Raw genomic sequence first — 18,162 nt, 5'->3', positions numbered from 1 at the left:
CCTTTTAAGTATTGGTGCCATGTCTGTCTGACTCACTGCTGCATCCTGGGCACTGAGTACTTAGGGGTTTGAAAAGTGCTGTGTTAACCTCACGCAGTCATCCATCTACACAGGGTTCCTTCTCCTCTGAGGAGGAGTGAGGGGAATGTGACAGAGGATCTTCCTTGGCAGGCAGCCAGCTTGGATTGGACTTTGCTTACAGGGCACTCTCTTCAGCTTGGGGCCTTATGGAACAGGTGGGGCAACATCAGGGGACATTTACGTTCACCAGACGGATGCCGTCAGTTTACACCTCTCCAAGCTCCTGCCACGCCCAAGCCAGCAGAGTTACGTAAGTGCCATGGGCCTCGCGTAGCTATAGCCCTGAAAGAGGGAAATCACGCAGGAGAAAAGTTTTTTCCTGAACCAAGTGTGGAGCTCTAGATTTCTTCGTGCCTGGGGAGAGGCCCAGAGTGGGACCTCTCATGCTTTGGGGAATTGGCCCAGGGCCAGTTGTATAGCACAGAGGTGTGAGCTGAGTTTTATGAGGTTGACTTCTTTAAGTAGGAGATCAGAATTTTAAAGCCAAACAGTGCTTCATGAGACTGGATAGAAGAGGCTGCCTGTTTCAGCATTTCAGAACTGGCTTCTCCGTGGTTGGATTTGGTTCATCGCCTCAGAAATGAATGTTGAAGATAAAGTGGGGGAACCCCATACAGACGGACTTTAACCAAGCTTCAGGACACACAGTTGTGTGCTAATATTTTTGTTTTGATGAAAAATTTAAACACACTACTCTCACCTCTCTTGCCTTCTGAGATGGCCCACACTCTGTAGAGTGTGTTTCTCTCTAAATAAATCCACTTCTTACCTATCACTTTGTCTCTTACTGAATTCTTTCTGCGATGAGACATCAAGAACCTGAGCTTCGGGGCTTCCCTGGTGGCTCAGTGGTTAAAAATCTGCCTGCCAATGCAGGGGACATGGATTTGAGCCCTGGACTGGGAAGATCCCACTGCCGCGGAGCAACTAAGCCTGTGCGCCACAGCTACTGAGCCTGCGCTCTAGAGCCCGAGAGCCACAACTACTGAGCCCGCACGCCTAGAGCCTGTGTACCGCAATAAGAGAAGACACCACAATAATAAGCCTGCACACTGCAACAAAGAGTAGCCCCTGCTCGCCACAACTGGAGAAAGCCCGTGCACAGCAATGAAGACGCAATGCAGCCAAAAACAAACAAATAAATAAATAAATAAAATTGAAAATAAAAACACTACTCTCAACTTCTACCACAAAGAATACAAAAATATTATTACAAAGAAACTAAATTTCTTTTGATCCCTGCTCTGTGGTGATGTTTCAGTTTGTAAAGAAAGTTCGAACCAAAAATGTTTGAAAAGGTGGCCTTAAAAAAATGTGCCAAGCTTTCTGCAGAACGTAGACCCATTTACAGATTCAATCCACTGATTTTCATGCATTTTTCAAACATATCCATGAGCTTTTTGGAAGCTGCATATTTTATTATTAAGGTGCCCTTAGTTCTGAGGACACCAGTGGCTGGCGGACACCAGTTGCAGAACAAAAACTATCTTTTAGCAGATTTAAGTCATGATGAGTACATGACGGGCCCACGCTTCCTGGAAGAAATGAAGTGACATGTTTTTCTCTATGGCCGCTTGGTGGCTCTTGGAAGCTTTGGTTGAATACCACCAGACTTTCTTCTGCCATACCCTTTCCTCCAAGGAAGGGGTCTTTGTAGACCCCACACAGACTAGGTGACAGGAACATACTGCTAGCTGTCACATCTGGGGGGACCTGTGCTTGGGGAGTCTGGGTCCTGGGCAAATTCATTTCCTTCCCGGTTGATTTTGTTTTCCTCTTTACGAAATATAAGATTTCCCATCTTGAATGTGAAATGTGGTTTTCATCTTAGAATGTGCTTGAATTTTAAAGATACTTTAAGGACTTTAAAGATACTTCATTCTCCGTGGAGGAAACAGTTCATTCATGGTTGGGGTCAGTGTGGTGACCTCTCACCCCCGCCGCCCTAACTGTGGTCGTTTGGACACCTCAGCCCTTCCCCTTTCAGCTTCTGTCTGTTTTGTCCAGGTTTGCTTTCTTCTGACTGCAAATGGGAATGTGTTGTATAGGTGTCTTGTTTATGCTTTTTTAGACCAAAACCTTGTCATTACCCACCTCTCTACCCTCTTGAGAATCACTGTCTTAGAGCAATTACTTGAGGGCAAAAATCACAGATTTTTCTAGCACAAAGTAGATGCCAAATATAAGTAAGCATGGCATTAAGCTGAAGGAAGAGCAATGATTGATCGCTTTGGTCCACCGGTTCTGGGTGAAATACGTTGTCCCAAGAACTCTGCACATGGTAGGTCCTGTTTTATTTATCAGTTTACTTGTGCTCTGAGCCTTGTAGCTAAAGATTCTTGCTTGGGGTGGCTGATTGGAATTTGTCAGCTGAGACTGGTGGTCACCCCTTTCCCCCAGGCCCCCCGGCTGTGCTAATGCAGGTCTGTTCTAGGTACAGCGTTTACAAATCCATCTCCCCGTCAGGAGGGGCTTATCCTGAGGAATGTTCTGATCTGAGATGAGACCCTCCCCTTCGGTCAGAGTCAAAGGATCCGCCTGCCTATCACTTCATGTGTGCACTTGGCTCTGCTGGGCTTGCAGTCAGCCCCTCCCCCTCTTTGGCCCAAGATTTGGAGTTTCTTATCAGTTTCACTGCTTTCCCCCAGATCTTTGTCTTCCAAAACAGAGCTTCTCAAACTTGAGTGTGCTGCAGAGTTACCCGGAGGACTAGTTAAAGCCCCACTTCCTGGGTCCCTTCCCCATAGACCTCAATTCATTAGGTCCAGGTTGGGTGGAGAGCCAGCACTCTGACCAGCTCCAGGTCACGGTGATGCTGCCATCGGCCACACAGTTCCTCCCCCTGCTCCTTACTCTCCGTCAGGGGAGGGATTCAAACACTGTTTGGTCGTAGAATCAACTCAGTGGATTAAAAAGTGAAAAAGAATTTAAAACTTGTAGATTCTTGATGTATTCTGTGTACTTGATTGCAAAATAAAATACATTTCTTACTGTGGTCAGAAAAGGTTTGAAAGCTACTGATAAGCCTCCACCTTAGAAATGACCCACCTATTGGCGCTACACCTGTGCATGATTCTTAGTTCCAGACCCAGGTCAGGAAGCTCAACCAATGTCCTGGTGACTTCGGGTAAAGGCTAGATTTGCAGTCTTGATTGCCCCGACAGGACCCCTGACCTGTAGCTCCTCTTTGTCCTAGTGAGAGGGTTTCTCTACCCCGTGCTCCCCAGGGAGAAGGGTCTTCAGCGTGTCAAGTTGGTCGTAAGTGAAATAAGTTTCATGAAATATTTAGCCTTACTATCTGCAGTGCCCTCTGGTATTTTGTATTCTGTTTCATGTTTTGATCCAGGAAATTGATCTGGGGACCTACTAGTGGGTTGTGACTTGCAGTAAACGTTAGCAGGAGGAGTAGACCACACATCTGCCCCACTGGGTAGCCAAGGCCCATTCAGCTTCGTCTCTCAAGGATGCCTTTTCACCCAAGTCAACCCTCATCCCTTTGCATTTTTCACAGCTGGATTCTGCAGTGTCTGCTTGGCTTACAACTCCAGGGCTTCCTTCATGAATGTTTTGTGGCTATGTCAGGAAGTAAACCCTTTAATTCTTCAGCAGCTGTCTCGCTCTGCTGTGTGTTGGAGCCCTGGGTGTACGGCTTTACTTCGTTGTTAGCTGATAAACCACTTGAGGGCAGGACCTACATTCCTGTTCAACCACAGACCCTCTATGGTTCCAAATGCCTAGCATCTGGCTGGTGGAAGGGGCCACGTTGTGCCCCATGGCCAGGTCCTGAACTCGGTTTTTAATAATGTTCCAGTGGAAAAGTGAATTCTGACCGCAGACAGCTGACTTTGAGAAGACATGTCTCTGCCTTCCCCTCGCCATGTGGCCTGTGCGTGTTCTTCCTCCTTGGCTTGCCGAGATGGAGGCCTTTAGACAATCGGCAGGAAGCTGCCTCCTGTGCAAATATTTGGTCCTTTAAAAAGAACTTCAATTCTAGGACACTTAAAGGATACGGCTGCTGAGGGAGAACAAGGGAAAATGAGATGTCTTCTCAAAAAATGCACACTGTTTCCTGCTCTGAGGATTCTAGAATGAGACAATTGGATTTTTACTAAAGGCACTCACTGGGGTGGGGTGGGTTTTCGGAGAGTTCTGAACAAGAGAGAGGATTTGGAGGGAGTTAGAGGAATGTTGTTTGGCTGAGTCCAAGATCCAGGAAAGGGGCTGGCCGCCACTGAAGAACTGTCTTTTAAAAATACATATTGTGAGGCCATTTGTTATTTATCACAGACTGTAAAGGTATAAATTCCTTGAGAACTGAGAGGCCTTTTTGACTTCAGAAAATCCCCTTCCAATCCTTTCTAGCCAAATGTTGGCAACTCCAGCAGTCACCAAAATATGTATTCTTCAGCGACCTGTTGTTTAAAAATAGTGTCTCGGTTCCATCCATAATCCCACCTCCGAAATTGAAAGAGTCAGTGTATAACTTTGGCCTCTCTCCCGTAGGCTAAGGGACTGTGCCTGAGATTTCATCACTGAGGGTATTTTTAGCCCAGGTGCTAGCACGGCCAGGAGGTGGCCACATCTTTGATGTGATGCTGTGAGTGAGCCATCTTGGTCTTGGACTTTTCCAGAAGGGCGTGATTCACTTTTACAAGCAGTACTGGCCTGAAAGTCTTTTCTTCTACTCTTGTGGTGACTTGCTTCCCTGGTGATCAAAGTTGTGAACACATCTAATAAACGGCATATTTGCTAGGCTCTGGCTTAAAAAAGAGGAAGAGGAGCCCACGCTGAGATGTGCCGTCTGAGTCGGAAGCCGGGGTGGGGGCAGGGCAGTGGTGCTCGTAGGCGAGCACAGGGCCCTGCGCCCATGGGCACTGGATTGTTATGAGTGGGACACACGAGCCCTCCTTCCTCTGAACCTGTACTCTGCTTCATTTGAGCCATCTTTAGGGTACTTAACTCACTTCTCTCTCTACTAAGTTTGGAGACTGCGCGGCTGGCGTGTGAAGCTGCACTGGGCTCAGATCCAGTCTGTCCCTTGTTCCTCAGCCTCAGTTTCCCTGCCCTGGAGGGTCACCGTGAGGATTGACTGAGACAGACCCACAGAGTGCCGGGGTGGCGCTGGGTGCTCCCTGCAAGCGGCGGCCCCAGCGGCTGCTGTGTTGCTGTTGTCGGCTTCACGTGGTGTGTGCAGCACCTTGTGCACGGGGGGCCCATGCTTCTGACTGGAAACAAATTGTATTGGATTTCAGGCTGTAAGCTAATGAAATTCTGGCTTTGACTAAACCAGCCTGACGTCAGATTTTCGAGGCCGCTCAGAGCCTCTGGTGGGCGGTTAGACCATCTGTGGCTGAAGTAATTCATGAGCAGAGAGTAGGTGGTGTCCCCAGCACTGGAGCGGCTGTCTCACTTTCTGTCTTCTTTGCATTTTTACTTACTATGCTGAAGTTGTCCCATGAGGAAGAGAAATGACTGGAAGCTGGTTAATACTTCTCAGCCATTACTGAGGAGGGAGCCCTGGACCGGCTTTGCTCAGGAGGCCTGGGTCCTAGGCTGGCGGGAAATCAGTTCCCAGCGCCTCGGCTTCCTCTGTCAGTAGACTCAGATCCTTTCAAGTTCCCACACTTCATGGAAGCTGAGAGCCCACCACTCACTTGGCACCTGGTGGGGAGTGGGGCCTCTGAAGCCGGGCAACCAGGACCACCTTGGTCCTTACCCTGGAGTGACTGGGATTGATCAGCGCTTGATTCTGAATGTATAGAGCAGAGTGGGGTTTGTTTTTTACCCCATGCATGTATGAACCGACATGATGGACGTTCTTGTGAGAACAGAGCCCTGGCCACAGATGTATTTGAGGGACAGGAGCAGAGGGCCAGGGTCTGTCAAGAAACGCTCGTCAAGGAGCAGCCGAGTAGCCTTTGCTCATTTTGTTCCGGAGAAAATGCGCTGCCTCTGGTTGGGTGAGAGCAAAGGCTGCCTCTCCTGCATACCTGCCCCCTCCCACTCCCGCCCCCATGCCTGGGAAGCCAGAAGCGCGTCTTTGGAGAAGTGGTCATTTTCAGATACCTCTGTGTCCTTCAGAGTTTTTTGCAGCCTTTTCCAAACCAGCTCCTGTTTGCCAACTCTGATGTTTTTCATTGGTCCCCATGTGAAACGTCCAAAGCCTGGAGTCTCAGCCCTTTTTCCTGCCCTGAGGAGCAGGCTGGGTTTTCACTCAAAGACCGTGGGTTCCAGGGTGCTTCCACCGGCACCCGGAACCGTCCTCCTCCTGAGCGGGCTGTGAGCAGCTGGAAGGGTCCTGCCTTTACTCAGCACGTCTCCATCCCAGGAGTCCTTGCTGCATCAGGACTGAGGATTTTCCTGTGTCTCCCCCACAAGATTAGGGGCTCCTTGGAGGGAGGCTCCTCTTTCTGACACCAGCACTTTGCAAATGCTTGGCATATAAATATGTATGGAACGAACGAGTGAGTGAATGAATGAGGGCGCCGTTTGTGCCTGCCCTGCATTATCGGATGCACCCTGTTTCTCTGAGGTGATAGGGAAGGGAGGGGAGTTTACAGGTGACCCTTGTCCCTTCGCTTTCTTCGATCTTTGCCCAGCGAGAAATTCCAGCAGTGTCCCAAACTGCTGGGGATTGTGACTCCCAGCTGCTTCTCCTGTTGCCTGGGAAATAAATAAGTGAACGTGTGCTCACTGACAAATGCAAATGTTGTTTTTCCTCTGGAAGCCCAGAGGGTGGCCTGACAAATCATGCGTTCTCGGGGGTCCCTTAGCTGGGCCTAGAGCAGCCGAGGTGGATGGAGCCGCCGTCTGCTGCGGCCGTGGTGCTGCGGTGCCCCGTGCTGGGCCTGGCGCCTCACAAACACGACTTCCTGCCCCCAACTCGGGCTGCTGGGCGGGCAACACCATGCTACACAGTAGGCTCAGCTGCCCTTGAGGAACGTTGTTTGAATTCTGAACTGGCACCAGTCCTAACATACAAGTTCCTCTGAGGGACAGAGGCTGCTCCAGACAGCTCCACCTAAAGGGCAAAGGTTAGGGTGGACCTGCTTCCTGCTGTAGCTGGGATCCTGATGATGTGATGCGCTTTGGCCCTGCCTGCTTTCTGCCCAGCGTGTTGGTATGTTTACTCGGAATAAACTGATCTCTCTCCCTCTCTCTCTCCTCTCTCCTCTCTCGTCTCTAGAAATAACACTCTGGAGAAATGACTAATTTATATCTCTGGACATCTGTGAAGCCTGTGGCCTTAAGAATCTCTGGGTCAATTCCAAACAGTCATAGAAAAAAAATCCTTCCTTGGGAGTAGGCCACCCTGGGGACAGGCTGACCTTGAGTGGTTCACAGCACGTGTTAGGGCTACAGTTGCCTTGTCTGCGATGTGTGTGTGCATGTTCTGGGGGTGGGAGGTGGGGGATTAGGCCCCTGTGACTTGGTTTCCTCATTTGCCAAAGGGTGCTAAGAATCCTTCCCGTCCAGTGTTGATGTGAGCGTGGCCCTGGGCAGGGCCTGGCTTCCAATAGGGTGTTTAAACACACAAGCTGCTGATTTAGCCACTTGATTGGGCTCCAGGAGGGAAGCAGCTCTCAATCCCAGAGGGTCCCCTTTCATCTCATGGGATATCTGTTCGTTATTTGACGAATTTTTTATAATAGGAGTAAGTGTTGGGAAAACTCTTTGTTCAGCGCCCTCTCTGACAGGTAGCGGGTGGGAGGCTCCCCAGGAGGTCATCTCCAGGCTTTGTTCACATCAGAAGTTTACCTGGTGGAGGCTGTGGCTTCTATTTAAATCCTACAGGGTACTTTAGTTACTGGATTCTCCTCTTTTTCTACTTTTTTTCTTTTTTTTTTCAAGTTGCTGGCAGTTGAGAGGCAGTTGAGCCTCAGACAAGTAAAACTGTATCTAACAGCCCAGACAGCATCACCAAGAGTCCAGCTCCTCTCATCTCTGCTCTACCTTTTTTTTTTTACTACAACTTTTTTTAAGTTAAAGTAAAACACACATGTAGAAAAATGCTCAAATCATAAGAGCACTGGCTCAATGAATTATCTCCTCTATTTAAAAATTCTACAGTGTTAAAAAATAATAATTGCCCATTCAAAATGGTGGCAGTTATCTCAGAACATTTGGGTAACAGCAGATAACATTTATTTAATGTTTACAAAGTGCCAGTACTGTGCTAAGTGACTTTACTTGGAGTACTTTATTACATCCTTATAACAGCACCATGAGGTGAGGTAAGGATCATCATTCCCATTTTATAAATGAGAAAAGTGAGGCCCCATTGGGCAGCTTACTCAGAGTCACACACATTGAGAGTGTTTCACTTATATCTGAGCTGCAGGTGGGGTGGGAATGAGTTCACAGGGCTGTCCTTGGCCATGTGTGGAGGTCAGTGTCACTCCTTTTGCCCCCAAATCATAGCAGAGGACATGATGTCACTGCCAGCATGAATGTCCTTGGTCCCTGCTGCCAAAGAAAATCGGTTTGCATTGTTGGGAAGCGATGATTGTCAGAAATTCCTTCTGTTCAAACAGAGTCTACCTCCTTTGCCCTACACCTCCTGCCTTGCACAGCAAGTTTCCTCACTCTCTGTCCCTGTACCACGTGGTGGCTAGAATGAGATCCTGCAGTACCTCCACGTAGGCAGTGGTTAGTGGAGGGTCTCAGAGCCTGGAACTCACGTGCTGCCCTGGAGCCCAGCCTGGGGGTGAGGGGTCCTCCTGTGGTGGGCCCTTCTGCAGCTGCACACTGTCTGCCTTTCCGGGGGAGGCGAAGCACCCTTAAAGACCTCAGCGGCACAGCCCAGAAGCACTGGAATCCAACCAGCCCAAGGCGCTTTCTTTCAAGAGACCAGTGGGCCAGCCTTCCTCACAGGGACGGGGAGGGCCAGCCACTCCCAGGGCCTCGAGCTGCAGCAGTGCTGGAAATGTGTCTGGTCCCGCTGGAGACTGGATTCTGAAGACTTAGCATGAAAGAAAAAGAAGAGTAAAATGTCTCGTTGATGGTTTTTATTTAATTGCATATTGAAATTATAATATTATGGATAATTTAGGTTAATTTAAAATCATATGTGGCTCTTGTTGTATTTCTGTTAGATAGTACTGGCCCAGGGAGTCCGTTGTCCTCTGGAGACCTAGACGGGGAGAGGGAAGGGTATGGTTTCTCTCTTGTCTTCTCCCTGGAAGTGGCTTGAACAACATTCTCTTAACCCAGATGACCCAAACTGAACCACCACAGCAGAGAAAGTTCTTGATTGAGTTGTCTCTGACTCACGTGTTGGCATTCCTCAGAGAATTGTATTAAAAATCAGTATAAACCGTCCCATCTGCATCACTAATCAGATACTACTCTCTGGTTTTGGTTGAATGTAGTAGTTGTTAGTTGTTGCAGAATTCATTCATTGATTCTTTTGTCTTTGTGTTCACTAACAATCATTTATTTATTTTCACTGTGTGCCGGTTTTGGGGCTAAGTGCCGGATTCCAAAATGAGTAAGATTTAATCCTGGGCCTCCAGGAAGCGTGTGCTCAGCTCTCGTCCTGCCTTGCCCTCTGCAGCAGTGGAGAGAGGGTGCCCGTTCCTCTTCATCCTCACCAATGCTTAGTGTTTCCTCTTTTTTCTTTTCATCCATTCTGGTATGTGTGTAGTAGTATTGCTTCATGGTTTTAATTTATTGTTTCCTGATGACAAATGGAACTGAGCACCTTGTCGTCTGTTTATTGGCCATTTGGATTTCATCTTTTGTGAAGTGTCTGTTCAGTTCTGAATCTGCTTTTAATCCTTACCAGTTATGCAAGTAAAGCGAAACTGGTAGCTCTGTCCGAGTTGAGCCCAGATCCACAGTGAAGCCTGGGTTCTTCTGTAGGTGGCAGGGGCCCCCAGGCCTGGTCTCTTTCCTGCACCCCACCTCTTCTGCTTGCACCCCGAGTCTCGCTCTCTGGCACAGTCCCTGCTGGCCTGCCTCCAGCTCAAGGCAGCTGCGCGGTCTCTCAGCAGGTTTTCAGTGCTCATGCCGTTTGGCCTAACAGTTGCATTTCTAGGAGCCTGTCTCAGACAGGTGCTCAGAGGGCTAAGCCTGAGGGGCTTCTTCCATGTGCTGTTGTTTGAAGGGCAGGGGCTAGGAACCGGAACCATCAGTCAGGAGACTGGTGGACTGTGTGTGGTTGGCCTTTCAGCAGAACATGATTCACCCGTTAACTGTGCTCACGTGGGAAAATGCCCACCGCATATCGCTCAGGTGAAAAGAGCAAGTCAGGGAAATATTTCAGCTCTGCCATACGTGGAGTTATGAGGGATTTTCACTTTCTATACTATATATTTTTACAGTGCTTGGATTTTTATAATGAGGTTGTTTTACTTTTGTTACTGAAAAAAAAAAAAGGATATGCTTAATATTTCCATTAGCACCCACAGCAGCATCGTAGCGATCAGTCGACTTCCTGAACCAATGGGTAACATGAAAAGATGTTCATGTCAAAGAGCCTTTGGTGTTGCAGAACTAGAGAAATTGTTTTCCCTAACACGAATAGTTCTATATTAAGAAAGAAGATCTTTTAATATGGAAATTGTTGGAAAAAATGAAACATCAGGTTACTTTGCGCTCTACTAGGCTGGGATTATTTTTAGCCTTTGCCATACTGAGTGTCGGCAGAGGCTTGGCGGTGTTACCCCGTAACAGTAACGGGTGCCGTGTGCTGAGCATTTGCTGTATATCGGGTCCTTTGCTAAATGCTTCACACACAGGATCACGTGTAACCCTCGCAACAGCAACCCAGGCAGGTCGGTCCTGTGGTTATGCTTGCTCCACAGGCGAGGCACCTTCAGCTCAGAGAGGCCAAGCGCAAGTGAGAACACCAGCTGCCTGCTTCCAGAGCCCGCGGGCCGCCTGCCGTGCCCGCGACCCGCTCACTCTCACGCTGCCTCCGTCTTTACATTACAGTCTGTACGATTCTAGATAAGCAAACACACCTTTAAAAATCTGAAGTCCTTATGTTTAAAATAGTTCTTCCTAAGGTTCTCGTGTCACTTCTCCACTCTAGTTGTCCTTTTAACACATTTGGGAAATGGTGTGGATGAAGGAAGCGGAAGTGTGCAACCAGAGCTCGTGCGCGGATGAGCGGGAGTCCTTCCAGTGCCCAGCTCTGCGCCCTGCACGCCGTCGGTACGAAGAATGAGCAGCCGCCGTGTCTCCCAAGGCACTGCCTCAGAGTGTTATCCACCCTGACCCTGACTTTGTGGTCCCTTGTATGGTTGATGTGTAGAGACTCCCCCCATCCAAGGCGAAATTAAGCCCTGACAGAAACCACTGCTAAGTTGGGATCCCAGCTGCTGCTACAAATGACGTCTGAAAGGCCAGTTGATGTGTACATTTGTCAGCACCAAGCAGAGATCGTTGTTAAGCCTGGCCAAGGGGCAAATTGAAAATTTAAGAACGAAATATTGAACACCTGGCAGACTACTTGGAAGAAACTGGTTTGGCTTTGGTGTGTTTGGTTTTGGCTGAGACGTGATTTTGTGAGCAGGCTACGTGCCTCTCCTCCGCCCGTTCTCTCTCCCTCTGGGTGGAGAAGGCCGTTCAGCTGACAGCCTGTCTGCAGCCTGTGACGGCTGCCCAGGAGAGTGCTGCTCTTGGCGACATCGCGGCCATCTCCACAGAAACTGATTGTGAGGTCAGGTACGCTGTCCTCCTCTGGCAGAAGTGACTAGCAGATTGGTCATTGGGAGTTCCAGACCTCCTTGGTATAAATGCCATACTAAGTGGCGGCTGAGGGTTTTTCTTAAGTTCTATCCATGAGCTTTGAAGTTGTTCTGGCAGATTTGATAGAACACAGTAAGATACACCAATTTATAGCATTTCCATGGGAAGGAGGGCTTTTGTTTCCTTTGTTTAGGTATGGCCCTATCGAAAAGTGTGCAAGTCTGGCAAGCCCAGGTGTTGGGAGAGCAGCTGGGACTCAACCTTGCCCTTGGGGCTGCAGAGTGGCACAGACCCTTTGGAGAGTCATCTGGCAACATCCATGGAATGAGATGTGGTGTGTACTCTGTAGCCCAGCGGTTCTAGTCACAGAAAGCTCTTGCATGTGCTCCAGAAGGCAAGTATGAGAAGGTCCATCGCCGTGTTGTTTGTAAAAGCAAAAACGCTGAAAATGACCCAGTATTCACTGGCAGGGAGGGGGTAAGTAAAACTGCTATATGTGGAACTTCACAGCACTGAAAACAAAAGCACTTATATACACTTCACCTGGCCAAACGTCAGACCTACCACTAAGTGAAAAAGCAAGAACATAGGAATATTTACAATGAAATTCCATTTAAGTTAACTTCACAAACCTATACATTAAACTATACTTATAGATATAAACTATGACAAAATATAAGGGATGAGGGACTTCCCTGGTGGCGCAGTGGTTAAGAATCCGCCTGCCAATGCAGGGGACACGGGTTCAAGCCCTGGTCCGGGAAGATCCCACATGCCACGTAGCAACTAAGCCTATGCGCCACAACTACTGAGCCTGCACTCTAGAGCCCGTGAGCCACAACTACTGAGCCTGTGTGCCACAACTACTGAACCCACGCTCTAGAGCCCGTGAGCCATAACTACTGAGCCCATGTGCCACAACTACTGAACCCACGCTCTAGAGCCCGTGAGCCACAACTACTGAGCCCACGTGCTACAACTACCGAGCCTGTGCGCTCTAGAGCCCACGAGCCACAACTACTGAAGTCCATGGGCCACAACTACAGAGCCTGCGCTCTAGGGCCCGTGAGCCATAACAACTGAGCCCGCGCTCTACAGCCCATGAGCCGCAACTACTGAGCCCACGTGCCACAACTACTGAGCCTGCGCTCTAGAGCCCGTGTTCCTCAGTTACTTAGCCCGCGTGCCAAAACTACCAAGCCTGCGCCCTAGAGCCCGTGAACCACAACTACTGAGCCTGTGCTCTAGAGCCCGTGAGCCATAACTACTGAGCCTGCGCTCTACAGCCCATGAGCCACAACTACTGAGCCCACGTGCCACAACTACTGAGCCTGCGCTCTAGAGCCTGCACGCCACAACTACTGAGCCCGTGCTCCAGAGCCCGTGCGCCACAACTACTGAGCCCATGTGCCACAACTACTGAGCCTGTGCTCTAGAGCCCACGAGCCATAACTACTGAAGCCTGCGCACCTAGAGCCCGTGCTCCGCAACAAGAGAAGCCACTGCAGTGAGAAGCCCGTGCACCGCAACGAAGAGTAGACCCTGCTCGCTGTAACTAGAGAAAGCCCCTGCGCATCAACAAAGACCCAACGCAGCCATAAATAAATAAATAAATAAATTTTTTTTAAAAATAAGGAATGATAAGCACAAAAATCAAAATCACAGTTACCCATCGTGGGGAAGAAAGATATGATTATGATGGAGCATGCGGTGGCAGCAGTGAGATTGCTAACATTCTGCTTCTAGAGCCGTGCTGTCCAGTACGGCAGCCACCAGTCTCGTGTGGCTGTTTAATTACATTTCAATAAAAAGTCAGTTTCTCGGTCACACTAGCACATTTCAAGTGCTTAATAGCCTCCAGTGGCGGCCACGTTGGGTAGTGCAGATATTCTATCATTGCTCACGGTTCTCTTTGATAGTCTGGGCTGGTGGATGCATGGATTTGATGAATTCTCTGTACGTTGTACATGTGTATGTATGAAATCTTTCAAAATTTTGTTTTAATTTCAGTACTGGAAAATATCTAAACACATACATTTACAACTTCCCAAGTGAAAAGTCAGAGAGTGGTCATTAAAGTCACCTGAAACTCTGCAGTAGTGTGAGAGCATCTCTTTAGCATTGCCCTCTACCCAAGATGATTGATACACATGAGGAATGTGAGAAGAGGGGCAGGAAGTGTGTGTGTGGGGGGGTACTGTTGGCAAGATTACCCCAACATAGCTGCCACCTTTGCTTCCTTCCACTCTGCTGTCACTGGTCGTTATAGTGCTTTATCAGCACTGAAATGCATAGTTTGAGTGACCTTGCAAGTCTCCTGAAACCTGTGTTGAAGTCTGTGTTGCTAAGCTGTTGTTTCAAGGAAAAGGTGACAAGCAGCCTCCAAGTCAAAATCTGCCCTAGTTAGTGCTGTCCTTGATTTCCAGGCTTGAGGAGGTTGGCTGTCATTACAAAGAACCTGCTTCCTCCACTTGATTTATCACATCTTGTGCTAGAGCTGGCTGCTTTGAGGCTGTTAAATACTACAAGGAGAGAGATTTATTGGTAGATATAACACTTTCTTTAAATGCTGATGTGGGTTCCCAGCTGTGCCCTAAGACAGACCAGAGTCTCAGGCTGTGCTTGGCAAAGCAGAGGTTGAGAGAGTATGTTGTGATATATTTCCTGGGCTCTGTTTGCTCTCAGGCGGAGGTGTCCTTACTTGACCCCTGGGTCATGATCAGGGGTTTTGGGGAGCCCCCATACCTTGTTTGCCTACCCTAGTTCTACCCTGGTCATGATGGCAGAGATGTGAACCTGGGCAGTCCCTCAGCCCCCTGCCTACCCATATAGCAACTCGGGGCAGCAGACCAGAGGAGGCAGAAGTTGGCTCGCCCAGCCCATGTCTCTGAACATTTTTGACCACCAAAGAAACCGTGCATCCTGCCTTTACTTCCCCATTTGTGTCTGCTTTTCTTGCCCCGCTTTCAGTCTTGCTTGCCAGGGTGGAAGTCACACCCTAACATCTGACTTGGGAACCTGTCTGGTGAGGGATGTGCTGAGGCCAGCATCCGAAGGAGGAGGATGGGGGCAGCAATAAGGGCAATATGGAAGGAGGCACCAGAGAGGGGCACAGATGAACTTCTGGTCAGGACTAAAGGAAGAGGAGAGGGGCATGTGTAAGGCCCGCAGTTCCTCGGGATCGTGGGTCAGATGTTCAGTGCTGCAGAGTATCCTGATTCAGATCTGTTAGCAGTTGGGAAATAAGAATTCAAAGTTTGGTCAGACTTGCTACCCATCCAAATCATATAGTTAGGTTGATTAGCTCCCTGTATTGAGCAGGTACCGTGTGCCCAGCACGTGGCTGAGTACCTCACCACGTCGTCCACAAGCAGCATCTCATTTAACCTACGTCACATCAGCCATTTCTAGAACAATGTTATCAGCCCCATTTTCCAGACAAAGAGACTTAGACTTGGAGAGGTGCCGCTGAAGTCTGTTAACTCAAACAGACTGACTGCAAAGCTCACCCTCTTAATTACCACATGAATTATTACACTGGTCACATCATTTCGAAGTATAAAGAAGGAAGTATAAACTGTACATGGGGCCCACGCTGCTTGGGTGGGGAAGGGGAAGGAGGGGAGCTGGAGCAATCAAACCATCCCAGTTTACCTGCTTTGAATCCCAGGGGTGATGCAGCGTTTGAGGACTGGTGCTGAGAGCCCCTCCGACCCTGCGCTGAGCCGTTCCAGGTGAGGAGAGAGGTGTCTGAGCTTCCTGTGGACTTGTGTCCACACTGGGGCTCTAAGAAGGGCTTTCTGCAGTTCTGGCCAGCAGACAGACAGCTGTGAAGCTGTGTTTGGTTTGACTCCACTTGTGAACGAAGGTCAGACCCTGGCTTTTTCTCTTTGGTCCAGAGTGCAGTGGGTTCCTAGATAATTGCAAAGGGCAGATCATTTATCTGATCCTGCCTGCCACCTGGAAGGTCTTTGACAAAAGAATTGAACTTTGGCCCTATTAAGTCATATGCAACACTAATAGACACAGTGACATGCCTGTAATACAAGATGCTGTGTCATTTATTTGGAAGGTTTTTTGTTATTTGTTTTTTTAGTACTTAATTGCTGGGAAAATTGAAAGGGAGTGTATTTTTTATTTTAAAGATACAGATAGGGGACTTCCCTGGTGGCGCAGTAGTTAAGAATCTGCCTGCCGATGCAGGGAACATGGGTTTGAGCCCTGGTCTGGGAAGATCCACATGTCGCGGAGCAGCTAAGCCCGTGAGCCACAACTGCTGAGCCCACACTCCACAACTACTGAGCCCACGCACTGCAACTCCTGAAGCCCGCGTGCTGCAACCGCGGAAGCCCACACGCCTAGAGCCCATGCTCCACAACAAGAGAAGCCACCGCAATGAGAAGCCCGCACACCACAACGAAGAGTAGGCCCCGCTCACCACAACTAGAGAAAGCTTGCGCGCAGCAACGAAGACGCAACGCAGCCAAAAAACAAATACAGATACTTCTTTTTCCATTGCATAGGATCACGTTCTCCCTAATTTTCAACCAATTTCAAGTATTTCCTGTGAATTTCTGACATTACCTAAAGAAGCAGTCCTTTTCGTGGGTTTTTTTTTTTTTTGGCTGCATTGGGTCTTTGTTGCTGTGCGTGGGCTTTCTCTAGTTGCAGCAAGCAGGGACTACTCTTCGTTGTGGTGCACGGGCTTCTCATTGCGGTGGCTTCTCTTGTTGTGGAGCGTGGGCTCTAGGTGCGTGGGCTTCAGTAGTTGTGGCACACAGGCTTCAGTAGTTGTGGCTCGAGGGCTCTAGAGTGCAGGCTCAGTAGTTGTGGCGCACGGGCTTAGTTGCTCCGCAGCATGTGGGATCTTCCCAGACCAGGGCTCGAACCCGTGTCCCCTGCAGTGGCAGGCAGATTCTTAACCGCTGCACCACCAGGGAAGCCCTCGTGGGGTATTTTTTCATTGGTTGATTTGTTCATTTGTTGAATTAATGTTTCCTGAGCATCTTCTGTGGGCCAGGTACCATGTTAGCACTGGAGATGCAGGCTTGAACAAGGCAGGTACAGCCTTCAGCGAGTTTGCATTCTTGTGAGGAGATAAACACATAAGTAAATAATTTAATAAGATGGTTTCAAACACTGGAAAGTGCTGTGGTAAATGGCGGGTGGTAAATGAAGGAAGGCTGCTTATTGGGTTAGTTTTTTTTAACAGCTTCATTGAGATATAATTCACATACATGACTCCTTTAAAGTGTAGAATTCAAGTTTTTTTTTTTATAGTAATTCACTGGGTTGTATAATCATCACCAGATTCTAATTTTAGAACACTTTTATCCCCCACCAAAAAAAACCTCTTACTCACTAGCAGCCCCTCTCCGTCCCTCTCCGCTCTCTTCAGTCTTAGGCAACCATTAATCTACTTTCTGTCTCTATAGATTTGCCTGTTCTGGACATTTCAGATACATGGAGTCATACACTGTGTGGTCTTTGTGACTGGCCTCTTTCACTTAGCATAATGTTTTCAAGATTCATCCATGGTATAGCATATCAGTACTTCACTTAAGTGTAATTTTATGCCTAAGTATTTTATTCTTTTTGATGATTGTGAATGGAAGCTTTTTAGACATTCGTTTTGAATGTTCCTTGCTAATGTATAGAAATATTGATTTTTGTATATGATCTTGCATATGATTTTGTATATCATCTTGTATCCTGTGAGCCCACTAAATTTGTTTATTAGTACTAGTAGTTTCTTAGTGGATTGCTTGGGATTTTTCATATACAGGATTATGTCATCTACAAATAGAGATAGTTTTATATCTTCCTTTCCAATCTGGTTGGCTTTTAGTGGAGTAAGAGAGTACAAAATTGAATAACAGTAGTAAGAACGGACACCCTCATCTTGTTCCTGACCTTGGCGAGAAACCACTTAGTCTTTCACTGTGTCCCCGAGGGTTTCAAACACCTTAGTTCTGTTTCAGTCTCCACTACCAGCTCTGAGGCCTTACCCATGTCACTTGTTGCAGTTCCCTAAACCAGAAAACGTGAAGGTTGATTCAAAAGGGCCTTCCTTTCCAGTTCTTACATCCAGCACTTCTGTGATTCTACTTTGGTATTCTTTCATCTTAGTCAGTTCCCTTGGACATTGGTTAGATCATCAGACAAACTCTATAAGGTCACTTGGAAATATTTGCACGTTCGTTTTCCAAACCCATTTTGACTGCGTTCAACCTAGACTAGATGGAAATGGCAAAAATTGAAACATGCAAGCAGAGATGTTTAATGGATCCATATTTCCTTTTCTTTGTAACCCTGAACAGCTAGGGGGAGAGATTTGTTTGAGGACGATGCTCACTTCCACAGAAGGTCAAAGAACCACAGCTT

The 18,162-nt window shown here is 48.1% G+C and overlaps 1 protein-coding gene across 14 annotated transcripts in view; it reads left to right on the top strand.

The window, feature by feature from the left end:
• The window catches only part of RAPGEF1 (Rap guanine nucleotide exchange factor 1), a 139,960-nt gene that overhangs the window by 51,892 nt on the left and 69,906 nt on the right, over positions 1–18,162 (top strand). The window contains exon 1 of one of the 14 annotated variants that reach the window (XM_082400709.1): positions 15,488–15,512. The exons of the other annotated variants lie outside the window; for them this stretch is intronic. The gene's annotated coding sequence lies outside the window, so the exon portion shown is untranslated. Of the gene's footprint in view, positions 1–15,487; positions 15,513–18,162 lie in introns of those variants that run through there. 14 annotated transcript variants of the gene reach the window in all.

This window comes from Balaenoptera borealis (assembly GCF_965194805.1).
Source record: "Balaenoptera borealis genome assembly, chromosome: 8".
In the NCBI taxonomy this organism is placed as follows: Eukaryota; Metazoa; Chordata; class Mammalia; order Artiodactyla; family Balaenopteridae; genus Balaenoptera; species Balaenoptera borealis.
The sequence above is the reverse complement of the archived record's forward strand: the minus strand, read 5'-3'. Positions and strand labels throughout refer to the sequence as shown.